Source organism: Rousettus aegyptiacus, unplaced genomic scaffold (assembly GCF_014176215.1).
Source record: "Rousettus aegyptiacus isolate mRouAeg1 unplaced genomic scaffold, mRouAeg1.p scaffold_m13_p_15, whole genome shotgun sequence".
NCBI classification, from domain to species: Eukaryota; Metazoa; Chordata; class Mammalia; order Chiroptera; family Pteropodidae; genus Rousettus; species Rousettus aegyptiacus.
Genome location: NW_023416290.1, coordinates 20,378,925 through 20,392,928, shown reverse-complemented (window position 1 = coordinate 20,392,928; position 14,004 = coordinate 20,378,925). Strand labels below are relative to the sequence as shown.

General features: G+C 38.0%; 1 protein-coding gene across 2 annotated transcripts in view; it reads right to left on the bottom strand.

The window, feature by feature from the left end:
* RB1CC1 (RB1 inducible coiled-coil 1) overlaps positions 1–13,021 on the bottom strand; it is a 76,746-nt gene extending 63,725 nt beyond the window's left edge. For both annotated transcript variants that reach the window (XM_036232849.1, XM_036232850.1), the window contains exon 1: positions 12,671–13,021. The gene's annotated coding sequence lies outside the window, so the exon portion shown is untranslated. The remainder of the gene's footprint in view (positions 1–12,670) is intronic.
* Between the last annotated feature and the right edge of the window lie 983 nt (positions 13,022–14,004).

Genomic DNA, 14,004 nt, shown 5'->3' with positions numbered 1-14,004 from the left:
TGAAAGTGGAGGGGAACATAAAAAATGGCACTCACTGGCTCCTACAACCCATAGAGTTCCTGTAGCTCCCGGAGGGCTCCCTTGGCTTCCCAGCCTTCTCTATTACGTCTCTTTCTCTTGTTTGTTGTTCAGATGCTGCTCATTCAACCTTCAGTTATCTCACAAGAATAACTGTTCTCTATACATACTGGCAGTCCCCAACTTTTTTGGCACCAAAGACTGGTGCTCCTATGAGAATATAATGCTTGATGATCTGAAGTGGAGCTGAGGTGGTGATGCCAGGGCTGGGGAGCAGCTGCAAATACTGACGAAGCTTCGCTCGCTCACCCGCCATCCCCTCTTGTTGTGCGACCCAGTTCCTAACAGGCCAAGGACCAGTACCGGTCCATGGTACGGGGGTTGGGACCTGCTTTACAGAGAATGTTTGCCAGCTTCTCAGTGAGAGTTGCACATGCCTCAGTTACCACCAGACATCTAATAGTCAAGAGCTGAAGCCCCACAGAGAATACATGCTGTTTGCAGCAGGAACACCAAATGGAAAGAACAGCAATAACAACAGACAGGAAGCCTTCCACGAGACAGGTTCAATTTCCCAGATTTCTTTTTAACAGACTCTGGGTGGATCACAGAAATTACTCATTCTCTGACTTACAGGGAAGGAAAAAGAGTAGGAACCCAAAATGGATGAATCGTTTGATTATCTGTCTTGTTACTTAATTTTAAAATTGAAATATGTGACTTCGCTTTCTCCTCTAAACTAGTAAGTGGGACAGTGCTACGACAAGTGATCAAGGAGGGGTTAACAGCCTTAAAAAAATTAGTTCCTATGAATTAGTAAAAAAAAAAAAAAAAAATCACAAAGACCCACAATAGGCAAAATGCATGAGGAAGAAGAAATTTAAATAATTAACAAATGTGAAACCTTTCAATAATCAAAGAAATACATATCCAAAAAATATTTTTCACCTATTGAACAAGCAAGATTTTCAATCTAAAAGAGATAAAATACATAATGTAAAAAATTAGTCTTGAGATGTCAGTATGAACAAGAAATTTATCTCTTTCCATAAAATACATATTCCATAGCCTACTTTTTTCCAGTGGGGCTAAAGAATATGTATTTTATGGAAAGAGCAATAAGTGCCCAAAGAACTCTGTGAAGTAAAGAATTAACCTTATCCAAAGAGAGATCTGGCCTTTATCCTTGGAGATAAAGTGAGAGGAACTTTAGGCACCTGGAATGCCCTGCCTGACAGGTGTATCTTTGTTTATCTGAGGGCTTTAGGACAGTCTAACAATGTGAATTATGGTGGGGGCTCTGGGACAAGACATAGTATCACTTCCGATCTCCAGAGATAAATGGAGACTAAAGACATTAGTCAGATATCCAGGAAGGGCTAGAAGCTAACGGTCAGCTCTAAGGACATTAGGTAATGGAGCTGCAATAAAATCCCTGGACACCAAAGACTCAGGTAAGTGTCCCTGGTTAGCAATGCTCAGTGTACTGTCACATATCCTGGCCAATAGAGTTAATACTACCTGTGGTTCTATGGAAAAAAATTATCAGAAGTTATGCATCTGGAAACCTTCCAGACTCTATGCCTTCCAGACTCTATGCGGATCTTCCTCCCCTTTGACTGCTTTTAATTTTAATTTGTATCCTTTTGCTGTGATAAATTTGTAATTGTCATGCATAGCGCTTTCCCAATTTCTGTGAGATGTTCTAGTGAATTCTTGAACCTGAAGTGGTGTTGGGGACATTGAAGCTTGTAGTCAGTTGAACTGAAGTGATGGTAGCCCTGGACACCACCAAACTGGTGGCTGGTATCCAAAGGACATTGGTTTTGTGGGGACTGTTCTAACTCTAGACTTGACTAAAATCACTGCACACTCACATTGTGGTTTCTAAAAGAACCCTTTGGAGAAGTGGTTGACTCCAAAAGTCTAAAGTAGAAAAGGTGCTAATCACATAAGGCTGGAACATCTTAAAGTGCCATGAAGCAAAAAAATAAAAAAAAAGATATCAAAGACTAATGAGACCGTGTCAAAAGGGCAAAGAAATAAACTTGAGGGGCTTCCACTGACTAACGTGGGAGAGTTTAAGCATCAAAAGAATGAGTACAAATAGCTAAATAGTATAAAATCCATAAAAATTTATATATTCATTATGACATCAAAAAAAGGGGAGAGAAACCCAGCTAGGGCAATCTATTATAAAAACTGAAAATAAAAAAATTAAGCGCTTATCCTCTATTTGCTATATGAACAATACTTCAGGATAACCAATATTTGATGAAAGAATGTCCTCTTTTATAGAAAAAAATCCAGCTAATACTACAGACCAAATATAGATGATAACCATTTTGTAATGAAATAATGTATCTAGACAGTAGATGTTGAAATAATTAGAAGAAATCTGACAGATGAATTAGACTGACAAACACACTAATGATCTGTCACTCTGCTAGTGACACAAATGGAAGTATAAAGCCCATCTATAGAGGGTTCTTGACCCCCACTCTGCAAAAAAAACAAAAACAAAACAAAAACCTGAGCTTATACTTAATCAAGCCTCTACATCTACCTACAGTTACAGATTTATAAGTCATATGGGCTATAGAGAAAAAACATAAACAATATTCTAAGAAAACAATCAGCTAAAATGCAGAAATGAGCATTCTACAAAATAATGACTTAGCTTAACAAAAGGCTTCAGAAAGAACAGGGAGGAAGAATTCTATTAAAGGAGATTTAAGAAAAATAATAACCAGATGTAATATATGGACTTGTTTGACTCCTGACTCAAACAAAATACTTTAAAAGAGACATTTTTGAAATAAATGTAGAAACCTAAATATGGACTAGGTATTAGATTCTACTGAAGAATTACTATTCCCTTTTTTGGACAATAATGACATTTAGTTATGAAATAATAAATTCTAAAAATGAATGTGCAAAATGATATTTGAGATGTTTTAAAACAGTCTTGCAAAAACAAATGGAGGGAGGAAGGAAGGGGTTAGTTGGACAGGGGTATAGATAAGATCAGCAAAATATTGGTACTGCCCATGGGATGGATAGATCAGGTTTACTACTACTTTTGTATGTTTTCAAGTTTCCATAATAAGATATTACAAAAATTATCACAATAATTTTAATTATCATATTCAATATGGTTGTAATATAGGTTGGAATCTATTCTACTTTCTGGAAAGCAACTGCTATTCGTGGTGTAGGTAAGCAAAAGTTCTATAAACACACACTGTCTTAAGGACACAATAAGAAAAGAATATTAATTTTTGTGTAAGCAAAAAACCCTGGTCAGATTTTAACCAAAAGTATGGTATATAAAATTAATTAAATGCTCTAACTGGCTGTCAAGGATCTTCCCTAAGCACTAAGACCCACACTTCAAATTTCAACTAATCGAATAATTGTAATTAGAACATAAATAAATGGCCTGCTATACTTTTTCCCATGTGTTAAATGCCCTACATTCCTCCAAACTGTATTGTAAATGGCTAGAAAAACTTTATCATGTCTTATACCTCTCTCCACCACAGTACCTAAAACCAAACCACCACAGTACTTAACGCACTACCTAAACACTGGGCGATCAATAGATGAAGCCAAGGCCATGATAAAAACTAGAACAAGAATCAAAACAGAAATCAGGAAAAAAAAAAGAAGAAGAAGATCAAAGAGAGTTCACATGAATACCATCTCTATTTACAAGATGTATGGTTTATGTACATCTTATATGCCTGCTATCAAAATATGACTCAACAATGCTGAATTCCCTTTTCATATGTAATTGTTAACACATTAAACAAAAAGGGACATTAGTAACCAAGCACATATTTGATTATCCTGAAATTTAAAAATCTTTAAACAGAAGTAAAAGAAACCTAAATTTTAGCCCTACCTTTAACATCTTTATTTCTGTGACCCTGAGAGCCAGTTACTTAATTTCTCTGAATCTTTTTCTTCATCTGAAAATTCAAAGGGGTACACTGGCTGATTCCTCCAAGCTTCTATAAATGCTCCATAATCACATTACGCATTAAACCTAGTTCTAACTTATTTCATGTGCTAGTCACCTACGATTGAAAGAAAGAAAAAGCTCATGCTATCTGCCTTCAAGGAGCTTAATCACACAAATGAACATGACAATATAATATTACGTCTTACGGAGAGGTGTGCAAAAGATATACAGGAAAGGAATGGGCAAGACGTGAAGAACGATGCCTTCAAATAAAGGAGGTAGCATTCAAGAAAAAAAAATACGTAAAACTGAGTTGATAGAAAATCCATGATTTACCCTTCTTGATTACATCACATTTATTAAAATTAAGAGGATAAGCTTAGCAAATCACTTATTTGCATTAAGAAATCAATCACTTAAAGAGCTAATCTTTTTCTTAACTTATAAAAGCTGAGATTGCTCATTATGTACATTTTCCCTTAACTTATATAAAATCTATTAAATTTTGTAAGTGAGTTGAATTTAAAGAATCTAGAATTAAAGTTATTGCATTCAATTGTAAAGTAACAGCACAGAAGTCAATTGCTGTTGAAGGAATTATAAATTAACTTTATATGACATAAAATACAATCCTAGGACATAATATAGTATTTATTACTTTTCACCAAATAGTAAAAGTTTTCTAAAATTTGGCTCACTTTTTATATAAACTTTTCTGATTTTCTACAAAATGAAATTATACATAATGTTACACAGGTTAACACAAACCAATTCTAATTAAAATCAATGTTAGTAACTCAACAACTGACAAAAGATTGTCTTATATTATGTGATGTGACCCTTTGCCTAAATATCTGTCTTTAGTTTCTGTCCATTAAGACAATAATTAAGTATCTATACTACACACACATGTGTGTATACATATACACACACATATATGCACGTATGTGTATATATGTGTGTGTATATATGAGGGAAGGGAGGGATGCACACAGGCATGCACTGAGACTGTAGGAAAGAACATTTATAAAGTGTGTTAAACATACTGTAACAGCAATTAAAACTGGGATTCTTGCCCATTCATAGACACTTAAATTTGGAACGGAACAGATTTAAACATATCTTTATATGCAAACACAAAAATACAGTAACAGAATTTCAATTTGAGAGAAAAGATAAATTGTTAAGAAACAATATTAGGACAAATGGTTATCCACAGTATGCAGAAAAATAAAGTCTATCTGTAATATGATTTTTTACCTTTCAGATTACCACTACTGATTAAAATGAATACACAGTGTTGACAAAATATTAGCATATTTAACAGCGGAAAATTAGAAAACTATCAATAGGGGTAAAATAAATTATGGTGCAACTATATAATGTGACATCATTTAGACATTTAAAAATATTTGTTAGATCTATATATACTGATTAGCAAAATATTCAGTTAGAAAATCAAATTATGGAATATAACATGTAATTCTGTTTGAGGATTTTATTTTTTATTTTATTAACTAATGCTCAGGTATGTATACGCATACACAAGCATCAAACTTCAACACCAATATTTTAAAATAAATAATTCCACTTTAATGGCAAAGTAATAATTTATAGACATATAAGGTGCACATTTGCAAAAAAAAAAAAAAAACATATATGCAAGCTGGTTTACAAGTCAGAGGAACAATAAACCAATAGAAAATACATCACCCAGTCCAGTCCACCTACACCAAGTACTTACTGTTGAGGCTTTACAAAGACTACGAAACTTTTCAGATGATTTATTTCACTGCTTCTATTTACATGATATGTTACATCAAAAATGTACAAAATATAAAATGTATACAGACAAAAGTTTCATAAACTAGTTTAAGTTGTAAACTAGGTGGACCTACTTCGATGTATTGCAGGAATTTGTTTATGATCATGTTTGGACTGTTTCTCAAAATGGCAGGGAAAAATTGGCAATTTTCTTAGATCACATATTATACAAGGGCAACTAGTTACTCATCCAGCTGTATGTATTGATGTTTTACAACAGGTTTGATCCATGTTTGAGGCTTCGAAGTCAGGGTAACAATTCATTGTGCCTAAATTCAGTTCAGATTTCCCTTAGGGCAATAGCACCATGTGGAACCTATAGACAGTGATACTCTGAAAACTGCACAGGTGTCTTGTGTTGTTTTTGTTTTAGAGCAACACCAATCCTTTTAGTAACATCTATCTCTGGATGAGGGACTTTTACTTTCTCTGGTCTTCTTAAAAATCACATTTATAGTCGTGGGGAGGGGATACATTTTCATTTTGAAAAAGAAAAAACCCTGACATTTCTATGCATTACAAAGAAATAAAGAACCTGAATATGATGCCCTAGAAGAACAGGTCCAACTAAGAGAGCAAGACAATAATCCCCAACTGCTGTCCCCATTCTAGCCTCCAATCTGACTTCCCAGAGAAGACCTGCTCCCCACTCTACATGTCTCCCTTAGATATTTGTATTTAGTTCCCCAATTGTTATCTTTATGTAGACATAGAATGGAAAAAAAAAAAATCTGTGATAAGAACATGAGATTCAGGATCTGAAGACCTATATTCAAGGCCTGTCCCCACTATTGACTATGAGACCTTAAATGACCTCATATAACAAATTATTTTGGTTACAAAAACAAAAGAAACTACCTACCTCACAGGGTTGTTATGGGAAAGTAAAGAATTCATATGCACATATATGGAAGGGCTATGCAAATGAAAGTGCAATACAAACATCAATCACTGTTACTAACTAACCTAGATCTCTGTCCTGAGCTCAGGACTACCACTTAGCTGATGGTAAATAGGTCCATTTAGAAATGATACTGTTATTTCAAACCCAACATGTCCAAATTTCAATTCAGTGCTTTTTCTTTAAAACTATTCCCTAGTTCTTTTTGTCAACAAAGCCCATCATTCCCTTGTTACTCAAAATTTATTTCTACCTAAATCCTATATATTTTTTCCTTTATACTCCAACTCCTCATTTTCTGATGGCGTAACTCTTATTTTAGAGCCTGAAAACTCTTCTCACTGCCTTTAAGTCTCCATCCTGTTCCAACTCTTCCTGAACACTCCTACAAGTTAGAATCATGGTACTCCGGCTTCTTCTTTCCTGGGATCTTCCCTGTTACCTTTAGCAGGGCACTAACCAATGGCCCAATATGCTCTGCTGTTGTTTCTTTGCAGCTACCTCTCCTGACCTCCGTGTAGTACCGTGTTCAGTACCCAGATGGTTTCACTTAATTTCATTATCTGCCTGCCCCTTTAAGCATGTAAATTTGCTAACTCTGGTATAAAGCTAGACCAGAATTAAAATGGCAGACTTTGAGCCAAGATTTACCTGTATTCTAATCCCATCTTTCCCACTGAGGCTCAGGTAACTTTTACACATCATTCCACCATCTATAAACTGAAATGTTAACTTATATAGAGTGGATAAAAGGGATAAAATAATGTATTTCAGATTCCTTTACAATGAAAGGAATATAATAAAAGTTTTAAAAATGGTGGCAATTATAACTTCAGCATTCAAGGACTTTATAATTAACCCAGTTTATTTTTCCAGAAGTATCTCCATCTATTCCCTTAATCAAAATCTATACTCTCACTTCACATACTCCTGTCAAATAAAATTCTCCCATTTCTGCTTATCTGAATTTTATTTATCCAAGTACAGTCCAAAAGCATGGTCCTATTAGCACTTTTGAGAAGTCTTCCCTAATCACAGGTGGCCTACAGTATTCTTTCCACCTCCTCTGAACTTACAGAGCTCTTAAGTAGCTACGTACAGTAATATCAATTATTTTATGTGGATGGAAAAAAACTAAGATCATGAAAGGACATTTGTTCTTCCTGGATCCTGCTGGGACAGTCAGTTATAAATGAGGGAGGAAAAGAGATGTGTTTTTTAAAAATAGTAATTCCAATGCATTTATTCCCAGACATATAGGGGTTATGACTGGACTTTTAAACTCATAAAGAAAAGAAAGAGAAAGAATCTCCTATGATCACAAAACACAAAATCTATCCAACGTATCAATTGGAGATTAATTTACAATTCTCTCTTTGCGAGATTACCACCATGATGATTAGGTCAATCATTCCAGCAGTCTAATCTAGTCAAAATTTAGAATTAGCTTCCTTATATGGGGAGAACAGAAGGGAAAATCACAGATGACAATTTCTGATCTCCAAAAATGAACACATTCAGTGATAGTCAGAATCAGAGGTCAGCCATTCTTCTCACATTCCCCAAAAGAGAACCTTTCCATATAGGTTCAGAGCCTCCTAAATGAATGCATTGTCTAAAACTAAACAAGTAACTTCATGTAAGAACAGCACCACAAGAATGGAGATAGCAGGAATACTTTTAAAAGTCTTGGTTTTTCCCCCCTACGTATTCTGGAAGTACATGTGTATATACAGACAGTTTTACAAAAGTGAAATAATATGTGCGTACTGCAATGCAACTTGTTTGACCTTAATATACACCAAGGGAATATTTTCATATTGGTACATATAAATGTATTACACATTTTGATGTCTGCCATTCATAAAAATTATGTAAAATGCTTGAAAAGATCATTTGGATTTGGAAATATTAGTAAATAAACAGTCTAAAAGTTGTTCCATTTGAGAATGCCATTAGACTTTGTCATTTTGAATGTCACATTAATAAAATCTAAATTCACTTTGTAAGTATTACTGCATTTTAAAATATTTTTTCATATACATCCTATCATTTGAAAAGAAACTCAAAAGAACCATTAAAATGAATTTAAATCAAGTCTACCAAAAATTAGGTCTCCCACCTCCAAAGTATACCAAGTATGGAAGCTACAGCCATTTTCCTGTATTATTGTCACCAGATGAGATAGGACAGATGAGATATAAACCACCCAGAGCTGTGCATAATATATATATTTTTTTAATGGAGAGCAATATCAAGTTGTGACTCACTTAAAATGTGAATTTTTTTTTTTTTAATTTTAACATGGAACTATATAGCAAAAATATTCTAGCTGTTTCATTTTAGGATACTAAGAAATAAAACCACACTTACCTATGTAGCTAATGTTGAATTAGCTTCATTTTATTAAGCCAAGACTATATTATGCAAACACACAGCAATGTCAAAAGAGGATGTGTGTATCTGGAACTTGTACAATAAGAATTTACACCCTAATGGCCAAAATGGCCATGGGAACATTAACAGTATGGTACTAATTTGATTATTTCAACAGATATTCTGGATAATTACTAACCGATTATTATATGCGGAATATCTACAAGCTGATAAAACAAAACTTCAAAAAAAAAAAAAAACCAAAACAAAATCATGGGGGTGGAGGGAAGTCATTCTATAAGCCTCAGGGAACTCACTAAAACAGCTGTGAAAGCAGAATCTAACCAATAAAAGAAAAGGTGCTTATAAGTACTCAAATACTATACTTGCAAAAAGTAATTTAACAAAACCTTAACTTTACTGAGAGATGGAAAGAAGAGTCAACCTCTCAAGGCTCTGGACAACAGAGGTCCAGTTCACAGGTAAATTAGATTTATTATGTCCACAATAAATGAAAGAATCAGAGAAAGTGATAACGTATATATAGTTTATCTATGACAGTAAGTACAAAATCTTTAAACTAGCACTCCACAATCTGCTTCTCTAGCATTACATCTCTATTACAGCTTCTTCAAACAGTCTGCATTTGTAAATTATCTTTAAAATTTCCAATGGTTCACTATTTCCTACAACCTTATATACAAAGCTTACATATAAATTTCCTCTTATTCATTGTTCATGTTGCCAGAGCTAAAACTATGTTGCAGGAGTTTAACATTTCCGGCCTTGCTGGGTTTACTGGACCAAACTGTGCCTCTGCACATGCAGGGTTAGTGTACATTAGTTTCCTTACTATGATCCCCCCCAAAAATGATTTGTAGAGCCATCACTACCACCACATCCTCTTACACTCTCCCCCTTATCCATGCCAATCCACCCTCAGAATTTAGTAACCTTTGTGTATGACAAGTATCTCAGAGCCTTTGAACTTTCTACTCCTGCTGCCGAGAATGTTCCTTCCTCAGATAGTCAGTCCACAACTAGTTTACTCACTTTTCTTGGGTCTTCGCTCAAAAGTTATTAACCAGTGAGATCTTCCCTGGCCGCTGTATCTAAAGTTTCAACCTTCCAATCCTGACAATTCATCTCTCCTTTCTGCTGTATTTTTGCCTCCTGAGCCTGTATCTACTACTCCATATTTTTCTTAAATGAATACAGGGATTTGGTTTGGTTTGTTCACAGCCCAGCATTTCTAAAGCAGTGCCTGGGACATACTGGGTACATGATAAAGACCTATCAAAACTTGAGGCGGCTGGGACACTTTTTTTTTTTTTTTTTTTTTTTTTTTTAATAGAACTGCAGTGACTTATCCATGTTGGATCATGCTTTTTCTTCTCCTGGAAATAACCTCCTACACTTTATAAAAGCCCAAATCTCGTCAATAAGTTTCCTTAAATTTCCAATAATGCTCATATTATAATTATTTTTATATAGGACTCCAGTTTTTTTTAAGGTGAGAATAATTTCACACACATTTTTATAGTCCTCATAGTAACTGGTTCAGTGGTGTCTCTGTAGTAAGTAAAATAAATGTAAGAATGAATGTGTGTAGAAAGGGACCGCTATATTTTCACTTGAGTTTCTTGAGCCAGTATTTTCTATACTACACAAGAAAAGCTTAACTAGGGTTAGAGAATAATAGCATTACCTTAATGAGCAAATTTTACTAGCCATTCCTTTTTTTAAAAAAAAAAAATCGTAAGTTATATTTACATTTGCAGAGTAAAGCATATAGCAGGTGCTCAAACATTCACTGAAAGAATGAAATTTTGATGACAATCTAAAAATTAGAGCCAAATAAAAGCTTCTCTCAAGCTTACCTAATAAAAATTCAGGTTCAAAAACATGGCTTTCAAGAATGAAGGTCTTGTGTCCTCTGCCCTTTTGGACTTTATGAATTTGATTTGCTAAAAGTCAATGTGCCATGCACTCTGACTTTGTATTTGTTAACAAGGGCCAGAAAAATTTTCTCAAAGACAACAGTACTGCTTTGTTGTTTTCCCTGTCATCCAATAAAACCATATGAGAATTAGGCCAATAACTAATCATAACTTTGGCTAACATAAAAGACCGAAAATAAACTAAATAGAACTACTTTTAAAAAGTGGTCTAAGTCCATATACAATTTCCATCAACAGATATTTACCAACAACCATTTATGAACATAAAGCATCCCTTTTATAAAACTCTAGGTTTTAAAATGCAATGGAAACACTAAAATAAAAACATGATAGGACTATTACTGAGAAAATATGTTCATTTAGGCCATATTCTGTTACAATATTAAATACAGAAAGCAAAAATATCTTCAGAACCTTAGCAATACTCTACTTATAGAGCAAATAATCCCCCCAAAATCACATCAACCACCTTCCTCAGTGGTCCTTCGGTTTCTTATAGTAATATCAGAATTGGAAGAGCCCTCTATTTCTCAAATACATAAATATAAGTTTTTTGACTAACCCAGATTTGTCTATTTAAAAGTGCTCTCCTCCTAGGTTACTAACCTTCCAACCCTTTGGATAAATCATACAAGCACCATCAACACATAAAAAACTAGAAACTGTAAAGTGGCTAGCAAGATAGGCACATTTTTATATAACTCAAATCACTGCTCTGTGCCACAGCAGACTTGAGGTGAACATTCCTATCTAGCTTAATGTCTTGCAGTAACGTGACTCTTTATCAACAGTAAGCACATTAGTCTTCCTTAGCACCCAGGCTCACAACACTTCGTGGTATGACTACACTTTAAAGAGTCATGATGAAGAAGACTACATCATGAAACCATAAACAATAAACATAGCACATCCACCAAGCGGTGGAAGAAACTATAAAGATATTCCCCGAGAAGCTGCCATTTTTCCTGTTGTTCTCCTGTTTCTACCAAAGAAGTTGTGAAATCCGCACACACACCCCATCCTGAATCTATCAGCGGGGCGCGCGGAGGCTGAGTCATTCCTAGGAGTAACTTTATACTGATCCTCGCACTCCGGGGTCGGGACAAGACATCTCCCGGTTCCTCCCACTGTACGCTTCATTCGGCCTCGGCCCAATTCCACTCTCCGGTTTCTCAAGCCAAAGACACCATTAGGGCTGAGCCAGGCAGTGGTTAACCAGTTAAGGATGCGTCCCGGTAGGTTTGGGCGTTTCTCCCCCTCGACCACTCCCGCAAGTCGGCTGGGGGCTGGTCAGGGGCGCGACAGGGAGGCACCCCGGAGGCCCCATCCGAGGAAACAACAGACAGGCCTTGACAGGGTGAGTCCATCCTACACCTCCCGCAGGCCTGTTGTGCTTCGACTCGAGCCGTGTGCCTCCACAGGGGCTATAGTGTTAGGGAGGCGACTGCAAGGCGACACCTGCCGAGGCCGAACGCACTGGGCCAGCGGGCGCACACACCAGTGGGCCGGCGGCGCTGTGGTCCGACCCGGACCCTGACGCCCCCGACCCAATGTGCTGGGGCTCGCCGCGAGGCCGCGAGATGCCAGATGGGAGAAGGGGACACAGGCGGCGACGACACTTACCTGGCGGCACCTCCTTCTCCGTCGGGGGCAGCAGCAGAGCTGGCGACCCCTGGCACCATCTTCCGCCGCCGCCTCCTTGCCGGCGGCAGCTACCAACCGCTCATCCGGCACCACCAACCGACACAACCGCCGGCGTCCTGGTGCCTGCCGCGGCCCCGAACTCCACACGGCAGGGAGGGGTCCGGGCGGAGAAGGGACGCTGTCAGGCCCCTCGGCTCTGGGTCGGGGACCGGGGGAGAGAAGGCCGCGGCCCGTCAGAGCCGAGGGGCCGGGACGACAGGAGAACCCCGAGGCAGCACCGAGGGGTCGGCAGGGCAGCGGACACGGCCGCGGCTTGGTTTGTTATTGTCGACTCCGTCCCTTCCTCCGCGGAGCATGCCGGGAATCTGCGGGCGGGGGAGGGGCGCGCCCCGTAGCCCGGGCGGCGCAGAGAGGCGGAGCGCAGGTCCGGAAGTCGACGGGCTGCCGGAAAGGCGGACCTTCAGCCTCCAGTCGCTGTCGGCTGGCCTGCCACTTGGCTGTCCTCCCCTGACCCGGGGAGACTGTTTTGGGGCCGCCTGTTTCGGTGCTAGCCGCTGTCCGGGCGCGTACTACCGCAAGGTGAGCTTGACCTTCCTTGCTACAGCGAGTTGGCCTGAGGTAGGCCGACCCTGCGGAATTTTGAATTAGCCCCAGTTGAAAAAGCTCGTTTCCCACAATCTGTCGGGGAGTTGTAGACTAGCCGGAGATCCGGGGTCCTTGTCGCCTCCCCCTGGGTCAGCCCGCAGGCCAGGGCAAGATCTGTAAGAGGATGAGGTACCGAGAGGGCTGTGTGGCGGCCAGCCTAGACTGCCACCTCCACCCCACCTCCCACCATATCCGCTACCGACCGTCGGGACTGCCAGCGAATGACAGGTGTCCGGTAACTGCCAGTGTGGGGGGCACAGTTTTTCTCAGACCACTTAAGGCAAAGAAAACACCCAAAAGAGAAGACAGCTAACGCTAGGTCGATTGCAGTGAAGATGAAAGCGACACGCCACGACCACCAGTTTTCAGCTTTATAAATACTGAGTTCTCTAGTGAATTAGCATGAATATTATAATGGATGGGAAGCAGTTTCAGAAGAATCCCAATTTTGTGAAGATGCTCATTCAATAACTTGAAGCCACAGGCTTGAGTATTAAAATCTGAGAAGTTACACGTAAAAAGAATTACATAATATTTTAAATTCCTGTTATATCCAGAAATATCCGGTATGAGTGAAAGCTTAGTCATCAGAAGGCTTTTGAGTTGTTTGCATAAAAATGAGTATTGTCATTCTTTTCAATGGCACCAAATACTATTAGGAAGTAGTT